General features: G+C 49.2%; 1 protein-coding gene and 1 long non-coding RNA gene across 5 annotated transcripts in view; one reads left to right on the forward strand and one right to left on the reverse strand.

Annotated features, from left to right (window-relative positions):
* Positions 1 to 17,080, forward strand: part of NECTIN1 (nectin cell adhesion molecule 1) — a 383,707-nt gene that overhangs the window by 350,054 nt on the left and 16,573 nt on the right. The gene's annotated exons all lie outside the window — the stretch shown is intronic.
* The window catches only part of LOC134966624 (uncharacterized), a 355,275-nt gene that overhangs the window by 165,770 nt on the left and 172,425 nt on the right, over positions 1 to 17,080 (reverse strand). The window lies entirely within an intron of this gene.

Raw genomic sequence — 17,080 nt, forward strand, 5'->3', positions numbered from 1 at the left:
GGTGGAAGGCGCATGCTCTTCACGTCCAGTGTTGGGAAGGTCAGGCATCGCAACCGACACAATTGGACTCTCCTTGTGGATTTGGGATTTCAAAGAACGCACAGTTCTTTGCGGTGCTTTTGCCAGCTTGAGTCTTTTCAGTTTTCTAGCGAGAGGCTGAGTGCTTCCATCCTCATGTGAAGCTGAACCACTAGCCATGAACATAGGCCAGGGCCTCAGCCGTTCCTTGCCACTCCGTGTGGTAAATGGCATATTGGCAAGTTTACGCTTCTCCTCCGACAATTTTATTTTAGGTTTTGGAGTCCTTTTTTTACTGATATTTGGTGTTTTGGTTTTGACATGCTCTGTACTATGCCATTGGGCATCGGCCTTGGCAGACGACGTTGCTGGCATTTCATCGTCTCGGCCATGACTAGTGGCAGCAGCTTCAGCACGAGGTGGAAGTGGATCTTGATCTTTCCCTAATTTTGGAACCTCAACATTTTTGTTCTCCATATTTTAATAGGCACAACTAAAAGGCACCTCAGGTAAACAATGCAGATGGATGGATTGGATACTAGTATACAATTATGGACGGGCTGCCGAGTGCCGACACAGAGGTAGCCACAGCCGTGAACTACCGCACTGTACTGTGTCTGCTGCTAATATATAGACTGGTTGATAAAGAGATAGTATACTCGTAACTAGTATGTATGTATAAAGAAAGAAAAAAAAACCACGGTTAGGTGGTATATACAATTATGGACGGGCTGCCGAGTGCCGACACAGAGGTAGCCACAGCCGTGAACTACCGCACTGTACTGTGTCTGCTGCTAATATATAGACTGGTTGATAAAGAGATAGTATACTCGTAACTAGTATGTATGTATAAAGAAAGAAAAAAAAACCACGGTTAGGTCACTGGTATATACAATTATGGACGGGCTGCCGAGTGCCGACACAGAGGTAGCCACAGCCGTGAACTACCGCACTGTACTGTGTCTGCTGCTAATATATAGACTGGTTGATAAAGAGATAGTATACTCGTAACTAGTATGTATGTATAAAGAAAGAAAAAAAAACCACGGTTAGGTCACTGGTATATACAATTATGGACGGGCTGCCGAGTGCCGACACAGAGGTAGCCACAGCCGTGAACTACCGCACTGTACTGTGTCTGCTGCTAATATATAGACTGGTTGATAAAGAGATAGTATACTCGTAACTAGTATGTATGTATAAAGAAAGAAAAAAAAACCACGGTTAGGTCACTGGTATATACAATTATGGACGGGCTGCCGAGTGCCGACACAGAGGTAGCCACAGCCGTGAACTACCGCACTGTACTGTGTCTGCTGCTAATATATAGACTGGTTGATAAAGAGATAGTATACTCGTAACTAGTATGTATGTATAAAGAAAGAAAAAAAAACCACGGTTAGGTGGTATATACAATTATGGACGGGCTGCCGAGTGCCGACACAGAGGTAGCCACAGCCGTGAACTACCGCACTGTACTGTGTCTGCTGCTAATATATAGACTGGTTGATAAAGAGATAGTATACTCGTAACTAGTATGTATGTATAAAGAAAGAAAAAAAAACCACGGTTAGGTCACTGGTATATACAATTATGGACGGGCTGCCGAGTGCCGACACAGAGGTAGCCACAGCCGTGAACTACCGCACTGTACACTGGTTGATAAAGAGATAGTAGTATACTCGTAACAACTAGTATGACGACGGTATAAAGAATGAAAAAAAAACCACGGTTAGGTGGTATATAATACAATTATGGTTGGACGGACTGCCTGCCGAGTGCCGACACAGAGGTAGCCACAGCCGTGAACTACCGCACTGTACACTGGTTGATAAAGAGATAGTAGTATACTCGTAACAACTAGTATGACGACGGTATAAAGAATGAAAAAAAAACCACGGTTAGGTGGTATATAATACAATTATGGTTGGACGGACTGCCTGCCGAGTGCCGACACAGAGGTAGCCACAGCCGTGAACTACCGCACTGTACACTGGTTGATAAAGAGATAGTAGTATACTCGTAACAACTAGTATGACGACGGTATAAAGAATGAAAAAAAAACCACGGTTAGGTGGTATATAATACAATTATGGTTGGACGGACTGCCTGCCGAGTGCCGACACAGAGGTAGCCACAGCCGTGAACTACCGCACTGTACACTGGTTGATAAAGAGATAGTAGTATACTCGTAACAACTAGTATGACGACGGTATAAAGAACGAAAAAAAAACCACGGTTAGGTGGTATATATTATAATACAATTATGGATGGACGGACTGCCTGCCGAGTTCCGACACAGAGGTAGCCACAGCCGTGAACTACCGCACTGTACACTGGTTGATAAAGAGATAGTAGTATACTCGTAACAACTAGTATGACGACGGTATAAAGAACGAAAAAAAAACCACGGTTAGGTGGTATATATTATAATACAATTATGGATGGACGGACTGCCTGCCGAGTTCCGACACAGAGGTAGCCACAGCCGTGAACTACCGCACTGTACACTGGTTGATAAAGAGATAGTAGTATACTCGTAACAACTAGTATGACTATGACGACGGTATAAAGAAAGAAAAAAAAAACCACGGTTAGGTGGTATATAATACAATTATGGATGGACGGACTGCCTGCCGAGTGCCGACACAGAGGTAGCCACAGCCGTGAACTACCGCACTGTACTGTGTCTGCTGCTAATATAGACTGGTTGATAAAGAGATAGTATACAATACTACTAATATACTGGTGGTCAGGCACTGGTCACCACTAGTCACACTGGCAGTGGCACTCCTGCAGCAAAAGTGTGCACTGTTTAATTTTAATATAATATTATTTATCATGTACTCCTGGCTCCTGCTATAACAACCTGCAGTGCTCCCCAGTCTCCCCCACAATTATAAGCTTTATATACAATACATTGATGTGCAGCACACTGGGCTGAGCAGTGCACACAGACTGAGTCACTGTGTGACTGTGTATCGTTTTTTTCAGGCAGAGAACGGATATATTAAATAAAACAAACAACTGCACTGTCTCTGGTGGTCACTGGTCACTGTGGTCGTCAGTCACTAAACTCTGTCTGCACTCTCTTCTAATCTACAGTATCACAGCAATCTCTCTCTCTCTCTCTCTTCTAAATCTAATCTAAATGGAGAGGACGCCAGCCACGTCCTCTCCCTATCAATCTCAATGCACGTGTGAAAATGGCGGCGACGCGCGGCTCCTTATATAGAATCCGAGTCTCGCGAGAATCCGACAGCGTCATGATGACGTTCGGGCGCGCTCGGGTTAACCGAGCAAGGCGGGAAGATCCGAGTCGCTCGGACCCGTGAAAAAAAAAGTGAAGTTCGTGCGGGTTCGGATTCAAAGAAACCGAACCCGCTCATCTCTACCGCTTTCTTGAGTCCGCCCCCCCCGGGCTTAAAGTTGCCAGCCAGCCCCTGCATGCATGAAGGGGTAACAGCGTACAGATGGAGGAATTGTTATTAGAACAGTAGACATCACTAATACATATTTATAGATATAATCTAGGCTTGATGTTTTAGGGGAAACAGTTTGAATTGATTCTACTGTACACTAATGCGTTCCGTTTTTCTGCCTCTAAATTCATGCAGGGATTTAGGGAAAAGGATTTCTGTGAAGTGCTTCGAAAAAGCATATTGAAATTATTTATGACCTGCGCTGTAGTACGCTGTGCAAACATCGACCAGGTTTACGGCTATTTATCATTTTTATCTGAATACCAATATTATTAATGCAGCAATTGTCTAAGGAGCAAGGGGAAATAGTTTTCATTAACATTGTTCTTTACTCTACATTTTTTTGATTTTTCCAGATGTAATCATTTTTCTTGCTGCCGGTGAATGTTCATCTGTGTTCCATGCTTTTACCTTTTATACTCTGTTGGGGACTTAAACATTTTCGATTAGAAATAACATATTTTTATGCTTTTAAAATAGTGTGAATGGGGCTGGGGAGTTAAGTGATGTTAAATGGCAAGGAGAACCAATGACAGAACTGCTCCTTTATAAAAAGGCCTGTTAATGCTCGCCAACAGTGAGGCTGGGCCTCTCCTGTCATACTCTAGCATACCTCCCAACTTTGCTGGTGGTGATCTGGGGCCTACCGCATCGGAGGAGCGGCTGCAGCTGAAAGGGGTGTGGCCTCTGGAGGAGTGGGCATGGCCTCAGATAGATGGGCGTGGCCTAGCGCTGTGATCCCTGTTTTCATCATTTTGGGGGCGTGCCCAGCATGCCCTGAGCAGCCCCCTGCTAGCCTTCCTTGCACTGATAGATGCCGTGCGCATGCGTACAGAATCTATTCAATGATCACTGGCTGTTTTGCAGAGCAGAGCAGTGGTGATCACTGGCTCTCCCAATCTGCCCCCCCCCCCCACTTGCTGGACACTGGGTCCCACGGGAGGGACAGCGGGACAGTGTCCAATTAGCAGGACTGTCCTGCTGTATTCAGGACAGTTGAGAGGTATGCTCCAGTATATTCAAGAGTTTTGACTATAAAAATGATAAGAAAAATACAAAGAAGATAATAGAGATGAGCGGGTTCGGGTTTTATTCGGATTTACTCGGTTCTCAAAATGGCATCTTATTGGCTATTCACGAGACATCCATGAGCCAATAAGATGCCGTTTTGAGAACCGAGTAAATCCAAGTAAAACTGAACCCGCTCATTTCTAATTCTAAATATATTCTTTGTATTATTCTAATAATTTTTATAGTCAAAACTCTGGAGTATACTGGTCTATGACGGGCGAGGCAGTGCCTCTCCTATCTTCAGTAGTGCCAAGAGAGGGTGGGGGGGGTACTAATTATCCAGACCCAGGTCTGATGGAGGGGCTCAATGAGGGCCCGGGGCCAGTCCTCTTTACCTGGCTGCAGCTCTTCCCTTCAGCCCAGTACATGCCCTTAAAAAATAATTTTTTTGTGTATTTTTTTCTAGGGGTGCATGACCACACCTCCTGTGATTAGGCCGCACCCCCTGAAAAGTACCTGGGCCCAGACAGGCTCTCTACTGCCCTGTTTATCTTGTCTGCACATCTCTAATCAAAAGTCACCAAATTTCCAACAGTACATTCTGCCGCACCTTTGAATAATGTCCACATGAACCCTTGGGTTCATATATGTGTATGGGTAAATCTGGCTCTGATACTCGCCAGTGCCCCTCCCAGCCATTCACCTCACCACACGTCACTGCTGCCGACACTCCTGCTTCTGCATGTTACGTCCTTACTGTAGTGCCATTCCTCTCCCTTTACTCATTTACATTTGTGAAGATTCTGTTGAAGGGGTGGGGTATAAAAGGTCAACATTCAGAGGGCCGACATTCAAAATGTTGACATGGATTTTAGAATGACAAGAAATAAGTCAACATTCAAAAATTGTAGATATGGTTCAAATGTTGACATGTTCATAATGTCAACATTTAGTATGTCTGCAGCAGAATGTCGACATACAGTTTTTTTTTGCTTATTTCAGCCTAAAACTAACCCTAACCCCAACCCTAAACCTAACACTAAAAATAAGCAACAAACTGTATGTCGACATGGTAGATGATATTATGAACATGTCAACATTTTAGCCATGTCGAGATTTTTGAATGGTGGCATACTGGTTGGCGATCTAAAGTCCATCTCAGCATACCGACTGTTGTGTTCCAGAACCGGCCGTCATTCTAAATTTCGACCTTCTGACTGGACACCCTTTTCCATTACTTGTAGCAATGATAATAATAATAATAATAATAATAATCATCATCATAATAATAATAATAATAATAATAATCATAATAATAATAATACCTGTTTATACTTTTCTGATTACAGTTGATGTTATTGTAACAAGGGATATACTGAATACTGTATGTACAGGTCTGTACAATCACATCATAAGGGAATATATAAAAAAAAAAGTATTAATACTGTTTATAATCTTTTATTAGGGATATAAGCATTACAATCACACCATGGGGGGTCATTCCGAGTTGTTCGCTCTGTAAATTTTTTTGCATCGCAGCGATTTTCCGTTTAGTGCGCATGCGCAATGTCCGCACTGCGACTGTGCCAAGTAAATTTACTATGCAGTTAGGTATTTTACTCACGGCATTACAAGGTTTTTTCTTCGTTCTGGTGATCGGAGTGTGATTGACAGGAAGTGGGTGTTTCTGGGCGGAAACTGGCCGTTTTATGGGTGTGTGCGAAAAAACACTACCGTTTCTGGGAAAAACGCGGGAGTGGCTGGAGAAACGGGGGAGTGTCTGGGCGAACGCTGGGTGTGTTTATGACGTCAAACCAGGAACGACAAGCACCGAACTGATCGCAGATGCCGAGTAAGTCTCGAGCTACTCAGAAACTGCACAGAGATGTCTTTTCGCTATATTGCGAATCTTTCGTTCGCAATTTTAAGAAGCTAAGATTCACTCCCAGTAGGCGGCGGCTTAGCGTGTGTAAAGCTGCTAAAAGCAGCTTGCGAGCGAACAACTCGGAATGACCCCCCATATGTTCTAACTATGGGCCTAGGGGGTCATTCCGAGTTGTTCGCTCGCAAGCTGCTTTTAGCAGCTTTGCACACGCTAAGCCGCCGCCTACTGGGAGTGAATCTTAGCTTCTTAAAATTGCGAACGAAAGATTCGCAATATAGCGAAAAGACATCTCTGTGCAGTTTCTGAGTAGCTCCAGACTTACTCGGCATCTGCGATCAGTTCGGTGCTTGTCGTTCCTGGTTTGACGTCATAAACACACCCAGCGTTCGCCCAGACACTCCTCCGTTTCTCCAGCCACTCCCGCGTTTTTCCCAGAAATGGTAGTGTTTTTTCGCACACACCCATAAAACGTCCAGTTTCCGCCCAGAAACACCCACTTCCTGTCAATCACACTCCGATCACCAGAACGAAGAAAAAACCTCGTAATGCCGTGAGTAAAATACCTAACTGCATAGCAAATTTACTTGGCGCAGTCGCAGTGCGGACATTGCGCATGCGCACTAAGCGGAAAATCGCTGCGATGCGAAAAAATTTACAGAGCGAACAACTCGGAATGACCCCCCTAATTCAGATCTGATCGCAGCAGCAAATTTGTTAGCAGTTGGGCAAAACCATGTGCACTGCAGGTGGGGCTGATGTAACTCATGCAGAGAGAGTTAGATTTGGGCAGAGGTGTAGCATGTAGCCACGGCACCTGGAGCACATGCATGCTTTGGCAACCCCCCCCCCCAAGTGTGCATGTGGGGTAAAATTAAAGGGGTGTCTCTCCATGGCTGCCTCCCCCCTGTATCTCCCTAAAGCTGCTTCCCCACTGTGTCTCTCCATAGCTGCCTCTCCCCCTGTGTCTCCCCATAGCTGCCTCTCCCCCTGTGTCTCCCTATATCTGCCTCTCCCCCTGTGTCTCCCCATATCTGCCTCGCCCCCTGTGTCTCCCCATGGCTGCCTCTCCCCCTGTGTCTCCCCATGGCTGCCTCTCCCCCTGTGTCTCCCCATGGCTGCCTCTCCCCCTGTCTCCCCATGACTGCCTCTCCCCCTGTGTCTCCCCGTGTCTGCCTCTCCCCCTGTGTCTCCCCATGGCTGCCTCTCCCCCTGTATCTCCCAATATCTGCCTCTCCCCCTGTCTCCCCATAGCTGCCTCTCCCCCTGTGTCTCCCCATATCTGCCTCTCCCCATGAGTCTCCCCATATCTGCCTCTCCCCTGTGTCTCCCCATATCTGCCTCTCCCCCTGTGTCTCCCAATATCTGCCTCTCCCCCTGTATCTCCCAATACCTGCCTCTCCCCCTGTCTCCCCATAGCTGCCTCTCCCCCTGTGTCTCCCCATATCTGCCTCTCCCCCTGTGTCTCCCCATATCTGCCTCTCCCCCTGTGTCTCCCCATATCTGCCTCTCCCCCTGTGTCTCCCAATATCTGCCTCTCCCCCTGTGTCTCCCCATGACTGCCTCTCCCCCTGTGTCTCCCCATGGCTGCCTTTCCCCCTGTGTCTCCCCATGACTGCCTTTCCCCCTGTGTCTACCCATATCTGCCTCTCCCACTGTGTCTCCCCATGACTGCCTCTCCCCCTGTGTCTCCCCATATCTGCCTCTCCCCCTGTGTCTCCCCATATCTGCCTCTCCCCCTGTGTCTCCCAATATCTGCCTCTCCCCCTGTGTCTCCGCATAGCTGCCTCTCCCCCTGTCTCCCCATATCTGCCTCTCCCCCTGTGTCTCCCCATATCTGCCTTTCCCCCTGTGTCTCCCAATATCTGCCTCTCCCCCTGTGTCTCCCCATAGCTGCCTCTCCCCCCTGTGTCTCCCCATATCTGCCTCTCCCCCTGTGTCTCCCCATATCTGCCTCTCCCCCTGTGTCTCCCAATATCTGCCTCTCCCCCTGTGTCTCCCCATGACTGCCTCTCCCCCTGTGTCTCCCCATGGCTGCCTTTCCCCCTGTGTCTCCCCATGACTGCCTCTCCCCCTGTGTCTACCCATAGCTGCCTCTCCCCCTGTGTCTCCCCATGACTGCCTCTCCCCCTGTGTCTCCCCATATCTGCCTCTCCCCCTGTGTCTCCCCATATCTGCCTCTCCCCCTGTGTCTCCCCATATCTGCCTCTCCCCCTGTGTCTCCCCATAGCTGCCTCTCCCCCTGTGTCTCCCCATATCTGCCTCTCCCCCTGTGTCTCCCCATATCTGCCTCTCCCCCTGTGTCTCCCAATATCTGCCTCTCCCCCTGTGTCTCCCCATAGCTGCCTCTCCCCCCTGTGTCTCCCCATATCTGCCTCTCCCCCTGTGTCTCCCCATATCTGCCTCTCCCCCTGTGTCTCCCAATATCTGCCTCTCCCACTGTGTCTCCCCATGACTGCCTCTCCCCCTGTGTCTCCCCATGGCTGCCTTTCTCCATGTGTCTCCCCATATCTGCCTCTCCCCCTGTGTCTCCCCATGGCTGCCTCTCCCTCTGTGTCTCCCCATGGCTGCCTCTCCCCCTGTGTCTCCCCATATCTGCCTCTCCCCCTGTCTCCCCATATCTGCCTCTCCCCGTGTCTCCCCATATCTGCCTCTCCCCCTGTGTCTCCCCATGACTGCCTCTCCCCTTGTGTCTCCCCATGGCTGCCTCTCCCCCTGTGTCTCCCCATGACTGCCTCTCCCCTTGTGTCTCCCCATATCTGCCTCTCCCCCTGTGTCTCCCCATATCTGCCGCTCCCCATGTCTCCCCATATCTGCCTCTCCCCCTGTGTCTCCCTATATCTGCCTCTCCCCCTGTGTCTCCCCATGGCTGCCTCTCCCCCTGTGTCTGCCCATGGCTGCCTCTCCCCCCTGTGTCTTGCCCCCCCCTCCCCTGTGTCTCCCCATAGCTGCCTCTCCCCCTGTGTCTCCCTATATCTGCCTCTCCCCCTGTGTCTCCCCATATCTGCCTCTCCCCATGTGTCTCCCCATATCTGCCTCTCCTCCTGTGTCTCCCCATTTCTGCCTCACCCCCTGTGTCTCCCTATATCTGCCTCTCCCCCTGTGTCTCCCCATATCTGCCTCTCCCCCTGTGTCTCCCCATGGCTGCCTCTCCCCCTGTCTCCCCATGGCTGCCTCTCCCCCCTGTGTCTCCCCATGGCTGCCTCTCCCCCTGTCCCCCTGTGTCTCCCCATATCTGCCTCTCTCCCTGTGTCTCCCTATATCTGCCTCTCCCCCTGTGTCTCCCCATATCTGCCTCTCTCCCCGTGTCTCCCTATATCTGCCTCTCCCCCTGTGTCATCCTATATCTGCCTCTCCCCCTGTGTCTCCCTATATCTGCCTCTCCCCCTGTGTCTCCCCATATCTGCCTCTCCACCTGTGTCTTCCCATGGCTGCCTCTCCCCCTGTGTCTCCCCATATCTGCCTCTCCCCCTGTGTCTCCCCATATCTGCCTCTCCCCCTGTGTCTCCTCATACCTGCCTCTCCCCCTGTGTCTCCCCATATCTGCCTCTCCCCCTGTGTCTTCCAATATCTGCCTCTCCCCCTGTGTCTCCCCATGGCTGCCTCTCCCCCCTGTGTCTTGTCCCCCCCCCTCCCCTGTGTCTCCCCTGGATGCCTTTATCCTGTGTCTTTTCATGGCTGCCTCCCCCACTTGTCTCCATATGGCTGGCTGGCTGCAATCCCCAACCCCTGTGTCTCTTTATGGCTGCCTCCCCCTCTTGTCTCCATATGGCTGGCTGGCTGCAATCCCCCACCCCCCCCCTTCCCGTGTCTTCCCAAGGCCTCCTCTCTTCCCTGTGTCTCTTACCTCTCCTGTCCTCATCCAGGATCAGTGCTGAGCTGCTGAGCTCCTGGTCACTGCGGCTCCTCCTGGTCTTCAGTCACAGCGCACGGATGCCATACCGTTGTGCGCTGTGCCCAGAAAAAAACAACAACTTTATTGTGCTGGTGGCGCGAGGGAGAGCATCTATCCCTCCTCCTCCAGCAGCACAGCCACCAAGCACTGTGTGACATGCCGCTGGCAGCACAGTTTTAGCTGCTGGCGGAACTACAGCGCCCTTACCAGAGGCAGGCATCTGGAGCATGAGCTCCACCGGCGCCGCCCTCGCTACGCCTCTGGATTTGGGTGGGGTGTGTTCAAACTGAAATCTAAATTGCAGAATAAAAATAAAGCAGCCAGTATTTCTCATACGTCCTAGAGGATGCTGGGGTCCACTTCATTACCATGGGGGGTATAGACGGTTCCGCAGGAGCCAAGGGCACTCTTAAGACTTTTCAATGGGTGTGAACTGGCTCCTCCCTCTATGCCCCTCCTCCAGACCTCAGTTTTAGAAATGTGCCCAGGCAGACTGGATGCACTCCAGAGGAGCTCTACTGAGCTTCACTGAAAAGACTTATGTTAGGTTTTTTATTTTCAGGGAGATCTGCTGGCAACAGTGTCCCTGCTTCGTGGGACTGAGGGGGCAGAAGTAGGAACCAACTTCCTGAAGAGTTTCATGGCTCTGCTTCTGGCTGACAGGACACCATTAGCTCCTGAAGGGTACTGAACGCTAGCCGTGTCTAGATGCTCACTCCCACAGCACGCCGTCACCCCCCTCACAGAGCCAGAAGTCAGAAGACAGGTGAGTAGAAGAAGACAGATCTTCTATCAAGTAAGTGACGGCTGAGGTACAGCGCGACTGGCGGGAGCGCAGTGCGCCATTGCTGCTGCAGGGTGCAGGGCGTGGGGGAGGGGTGCCCTGGGCAGCAAAAACACCTCTATAAACTGGCAAAAAGGGGGCATAAGATGCCCAGGCACAGCCCTACCCCCACCAGTATAAATATTATGAAAAGTTTCTGAGGTAAAAAGGGCGGAGCTTCTTCCTCAGGCAGCCAGCACACTGCTCAGTGCCATTTTCTCTCTCCTCAGGCTGCAGAGACATCGCTGGTCCTCCTTCACTTCTGACTACAAGTATCAGGGTGCAAAACAGGAGGGGGCACAAGCAAATTTGGTGCTTTACAAGTGTGTTTTACTGTGTATAAATCGCTGCATGTCAGTGGGCATTCTGTGTTCACAGGCATTAGATACTGGCGCTGGGGTTGTGAACTGGCTGCTCCTAAACTGTGTCCCTCTGACAGATTTTACTGTGGGTCTGTCCCCTATAAGTCCCAGTGTGTCTGTGTGTGTGTTGTATACGTGTGTAAGACATGTCAGAGGCAGGGAGTTCCTCCCCGGAGGAAACCATTTTAGGGAAACAGAAGTGTAATGTGGTGGCTCTGCCGACACACCAAGAGCCTGCATGGGTGAAAGAAATACGTGATAGTATAAATCATATCAATAGGAGATTACATAAGTCTGAATCTCATGCTGAGTGCTGGAGAAAATCTGTGGAGGATGTGATTTTTCAGGGCTCTGATCTTCCATCCACAGGCGACCCCTCTGGGTCACATAAGAGACCATTTGCGAATATTGTGTATACTGATACTGACACGGACACTGATTCTTGTGTCGACGATAATGACTCCAGAGAAATAGATCATAAATTGGCAAAAAATATACAATATATGATTGTGGCTATAAGGGAAGTTTTGGAAGTCACGGAAGCCACTCCTGTACCTCAGGAGAAGGCTTATTTCTATAAAGAAAATAAATCTAAGGTCACTTTCCCTCCTTCCCACGAGCTTAATACACTCTTTGAAAGGATGTGGTTGAATCCCGAAAAGAAATTTCGTATTCCCAAGAGAATTCAGATAGCTTATCCTTTCCCGGTGGAGGACAGGAAAAAATGGGAGTCACCCCCTGTGTTAGACAGTGCACTGTCCAGGTTGACAAAGAATGTAATTCTCCCTGCACCTGGCACGGCTTCATTAAAAGAGCCGGCAGACCGAAAGATGGAAACTACATTGAAATCCATTTATGTTGCCAATGGTACCAGCTCAGGCCCACAATTGCTTGCGGGTGGGTGAGTCGCGCTATTGAAAAATGGTCAGATAGCGTGTCATCAGAAATTGACACGATTGATAAAGATGAGATACTCCTTAAGTTAGGGAATATCAAAGACGCTGCCGCATACATGCTAGAAGCGATGAAAGATATTGGACTCTTGAGTTCACAAGCCGCTACCATGGCAGCATCGGCTCGGTGGGCGTTGTGGATTCGCCAGTGGAACGCGGATGCAGATTCCAAAAGAAATATGGAGGCTCTCCCATATAAAGGTGAGGCCTTATTTGGCGATGGACTGGATGCGTTAGTCTCGACGGCTACCGCAGGTAAGTCAACATTTTTGCCCTCTGCGCCTGCACCGGCAAAAAAGACATATCACCCGCACATGCAGTCCTTTCGGCCCAATAAATACAAAAAAAGCAAGAGGTTCCCCCTCTTTGCGGGTAGGGGAAGGGGAAAGGGAAAGAAGTCCACAGCAGCTTCAGGTTCCCAGGAGCAGAAGTCTTACCCCTACTTCTGCCAAATCTTCAGCATGAAGCTGGGGCTCCTATGCGGGAGGCCGCTCGGGTGGGGGCACGTCTCAAACTGTTCAGCCAAGGTTGGATTCTGTCTGGCCTGGATCCCTGGGTGTTGCTTCAAGACGTTCCCCCATGCCGATTTTTCAAATCGACCTTGCCAGCTTCTTTTCCAGAAAGGGAAGCAGTAACAGCGGCAATCCAAAAATTATGTCAGGATCAGGTCATAGTCCTTGTACCTTTGTCACAAAAAGGGGAGGGGTTTTATTCAAGCCTTTTTGTAGTTCCGAAGCTGGACGGCTCGTTCAGACTGATCCTAAACCTGAAAAATCAGAATCTCTACTTGAAACGATTCAAGTTCAAAATGGAATCACTGAGGGTAGTGATTTCCAGTCTGGAGGAGGGGGACTACATGGTGTCTGTAGACATAAAAGATGCTTACCTGCATGTTCCCATTTATCCTCCTCACCAGGCTTATCTGAGATTTGTGGTTCAGGATTGTCATTACCAATTCCAGACGTTACCTTTCGGTCTCTCCACGGCGCCGAGGGTATTCACCAAGGTGATGGCGGAGATGATGGTTCTCCTGCGTCAAAAAGGAGTCAATATAATTCCTTATCTAGATGATCTCCTGATAAAGGCGAGATCCAGGGCGCAGTTGTTACAAAACATCACACTCTCCCTGTCAGTACTCCAACAACACGGTTGGATCATAAATTATCCAAAGTCACAGTTGGAACCGATGACAAGATTGTCTTTTCTTGGGATGATTCTGGACACAGAAGTTCAGAGACTATTTCTTCCGGTGGAAAAGGCTCTGGAAATCCAGAAAATGGTAAAACAGATATTGAAACCATCGAGTGTGTCGATCCATCGGTGCATTCGTTTGTTGGGGAAGATGGTGGCGGCCTACGAGGCCATACAGTTTGGCAGGTTCCATGCCAGGGTGTTCCAGTGGGACCTGTTGGACAAGTGGTCGGGATCCCACCTACACATGCACCGGAAGATAATCCTGTCGTCAAAAGCCAGGATTTCGCTCCTGTGGTGGCTACACAGTTCTCACCTACTAGAGGGACGCAGGTTCAGAATTCAGGACTGGGTCCTGGTAACCACGGATGGAAGTCTCCGAGGCTGGGGAGCTGTCGCTCAGGGGGAAAGCTTCCAAGGAAAATGGTCAAGTCAGGAAGCCTGCCTTCACATAAACGTGCTGGAATTGAGAGCCATTTACAACGGCCTTCAACAAGCGGTACATCTTCAAGATCATTCTGTGCAGATCCAGTCGGACAATGTAACAGCAGTCGCGTACATAAACAGGCAGGGCGGAACGAGAGACAGAGCGGCAATGGCAGAGGTGACGAAGATCATCCTCTGGGCAGAAAGACATGTAAAGGCTCTGTCGGCAATTTTCATTCCGGGAGTGGACAGCTGGGAAGCAGACTTCCTCAGCAGACACGATCTCCATCCAGGAGAGTGCGGCTTCCACCAAGAAGTCATCGCAGAGGTGACAAGTCTTTGGGGAGTTCCTCAAGTAGACATGATTGCATCTCGTCTCAACAAGAAGCTTCGGAAATATTGTTCCAGGTCGAGAGACCCTCAAGCAATAGCAGTGGATGAGCTAGTGGCCCAGTGGGTGTTTCGGTCGGTGTATGTCTTCCCTCCACTTCCGCTGATCCCAAAGGTGCTCAGGATCATAAGGAGAACAAGAGTACGAGCAATCTTCATTGCCCCAGACTGGCCAAGGAGGGCTTGGTACCCAGATCTTCAGGAGTTGCTCATAGAAGATCCTCGGCCTCTTCCTCTTCACGAGGACCTGCTGCAGCAGGGGCCATGCGTGTATCAAGACTTACCGTGGCTGCGTTTGACGGCATGGCTGTTGATCGCTGGATCCTAGCCTGTAAGTGTATTCCCAAGGAAGTCATCCCCACCCTTGTTCAGGCCAGGAAATGAGTAACGTCGAAACATTACCACCGTATTTGGGGAGAATGTGTGTCTTGGTGTGAATCCAAGAAGGCTCCTACGGAAGAGTTTCAGTTGGGACGTTTTCTCAATTTTTTGCAGGCTGGTGTGGAGGCGGGCCTCCGATTGGGGTCAATCAAGATCCAGATTTCGGCCCTGTCAGTGTTCTTCCAAAAACAATTGGACTCTCTTCCAGAGGTTCAGACCTTCGTGAAAGGGGTTCTGTACATCCAGCCTCCATTTGTGCCTCCAGTGGCACCATGGGACCTTAATGTGGTGTTGCAGTTTCCTCAATCGGATTGGTTTGAGCCTCTACAAGAGATGGAGTTGAAGTTTCTCACTTGGAAAGTGGTGATGCTTTTGGCATTTGCATCTGCACGGCGGTTGTCTTGTCTCACAAGAGCCCTTACCTGATCTTCCATGAAGATAGGGCAGAGTTGAGAACTCGTCAACATTTTCTTCCAAAGGTGGTTTCATCTTTCCACATAAACCAACCTATTGTGGTGCCAGTAGTTACTGACACATTCACTGATTCAAAGTCTCTAGATGTGGTTAGAGCTTTGAAAATCTATGTTGCTAGAACAGCTCGTATACGGAAAACAGAGGCTCTGTTTGTCCTGTATGATCACAACAAGATTTTCTGTCCTGCTTCCAAGCAGACTATTGCACGTTGGATTAGGAATACGATTCAGCAAGCTCATACTACGGCTGGATTGCCGTTACCGACGTCGGTAAAGGCCCACTCTACTAGGAAGGTGGGCTCATCCTGGGCGGCTGCCCGGGGGGTCTCGGCATTACAACTTTGCCGAGCAGCTACTTGGTCAGGGTCAAACACATTTGCTAAGTTCTACAAGTTTGACACCTTGGCCGATGAGGACCTAAAGTTTGGTCAATCGGTGCTGCAGGGTCATCCGCACTCTCCTGCCCGTACTGGAGCTTTGGTATAGACCCCATGGTCTTGATGTCATCCCCAGCATCCTCTAGGACGTATGAGAAAATAGGATTTTGATAACCTACCTGTAAATCCTTTTCTCCTAGTCCGTAGAGGATGCTGGGCGCCCGTCCCAGTGCGTACTTTACCTGCAGTTTTGTTTATTAAAGTTACACAAGTTGTGTTATATTAGTTTCAGCATGTTTGCTGTAATTGGTTCATGCCTGTTGGCGTGTGTTATGTTGAATGCCATGTTGTGCGGCATGGTTGAGGTGTGAGCTGGTATGTATCTCACCGTTAGTATTAAAGTAAATCCTTTCCTCGAAATGTCCGTCTCCCTGGGCACAGTTCCTATAACTGAGGTCTGGAGGAGGGGCATAGAGGGAGGAGCCAGTTCACACCCATTGAAAAGTCTTAAGAGTGCCCATGGCTCCTGCGGAACCGTCTATACCCCCCATGGTCATGAAGTGGACCCCAGCATCCTCTACGGACTAGGAGAAAAGGATTTACCGGTAGGTATCAAAATCCTGTTTTACCCTGCACAGAAACAATATAACCCACCCAAATCGAACACTCTGCACATGTTACATATGCCCCCGCTGCAGTGAACATGGGCCCTCATTCCGATTTGTTCGCTCGCTAGCTGCTTTTAGCAGCATTGCACACGCTAAGCCGCCGCCCTCTGGGAGTGTATCTTAGCTTCGCAGAATTGTGAACGAAAGATTAATAGAATTGCGAATAGAAATTTCTTAGCAGTTTCTGAGTAGCTCGAGACTTACTCCTACAGTGCGATCAGTTCAGTCAGTTTCCTTCCTGGTTTGACGTCACAAACACACACAGCGTTCGCCCAGCCACTCCCCCGTTTCTCCAGATACTCCTGCGTTTTTCCCTGACACGCCTGCGTTTTTCCATACACTCCCAGAAAACGGTCAGTTTCCGCCCAGAAACACCCACTTCCTGTCAATCACACTACGATCAGCAGAACGATGAAAAAACCTTGTTAGGCCGTGAGTAAAATACCAAACTTTTGTGCAAATTTACTTGGCGCAGGCGCACTGCGAACATTGCGCAGTTTGCGACTAATCGCTCCGTAGCGAAAAAAAATAACGAGCGAACAACTCGGAATGAGGGCCATGGTTTTTCCCTTTAGCTAACAAACTTGCTGCTGCGGTCAGATCTGAATCACCCCCTATGTAACTTACAGTACGTAGCAAGGACAGTAGTGTTCTGAGTCGCATCAATGAGTACCAGTATGCGACGACTCCAGTTCTGTAGGTGAATTACATACAGAGAATAGTTGTATATATCATCTGGTAAGGGTGA

Source organism: Pseudophryne corroboree, chromosome 10 (genome assembly GCF_028390025.1).
Source record: "Pseudophryne corroboree isolate aPseCor3 chromosome 10, aPseCor3.hap2, whole genome shotgun sequence".
Classification (NCBI taxonomy): Eukaryota; Metazoa; Chordata; class Amphibia; order Anura; family Myobatrachidae; genus Pseudophryne; species Pseudophryne corroboree.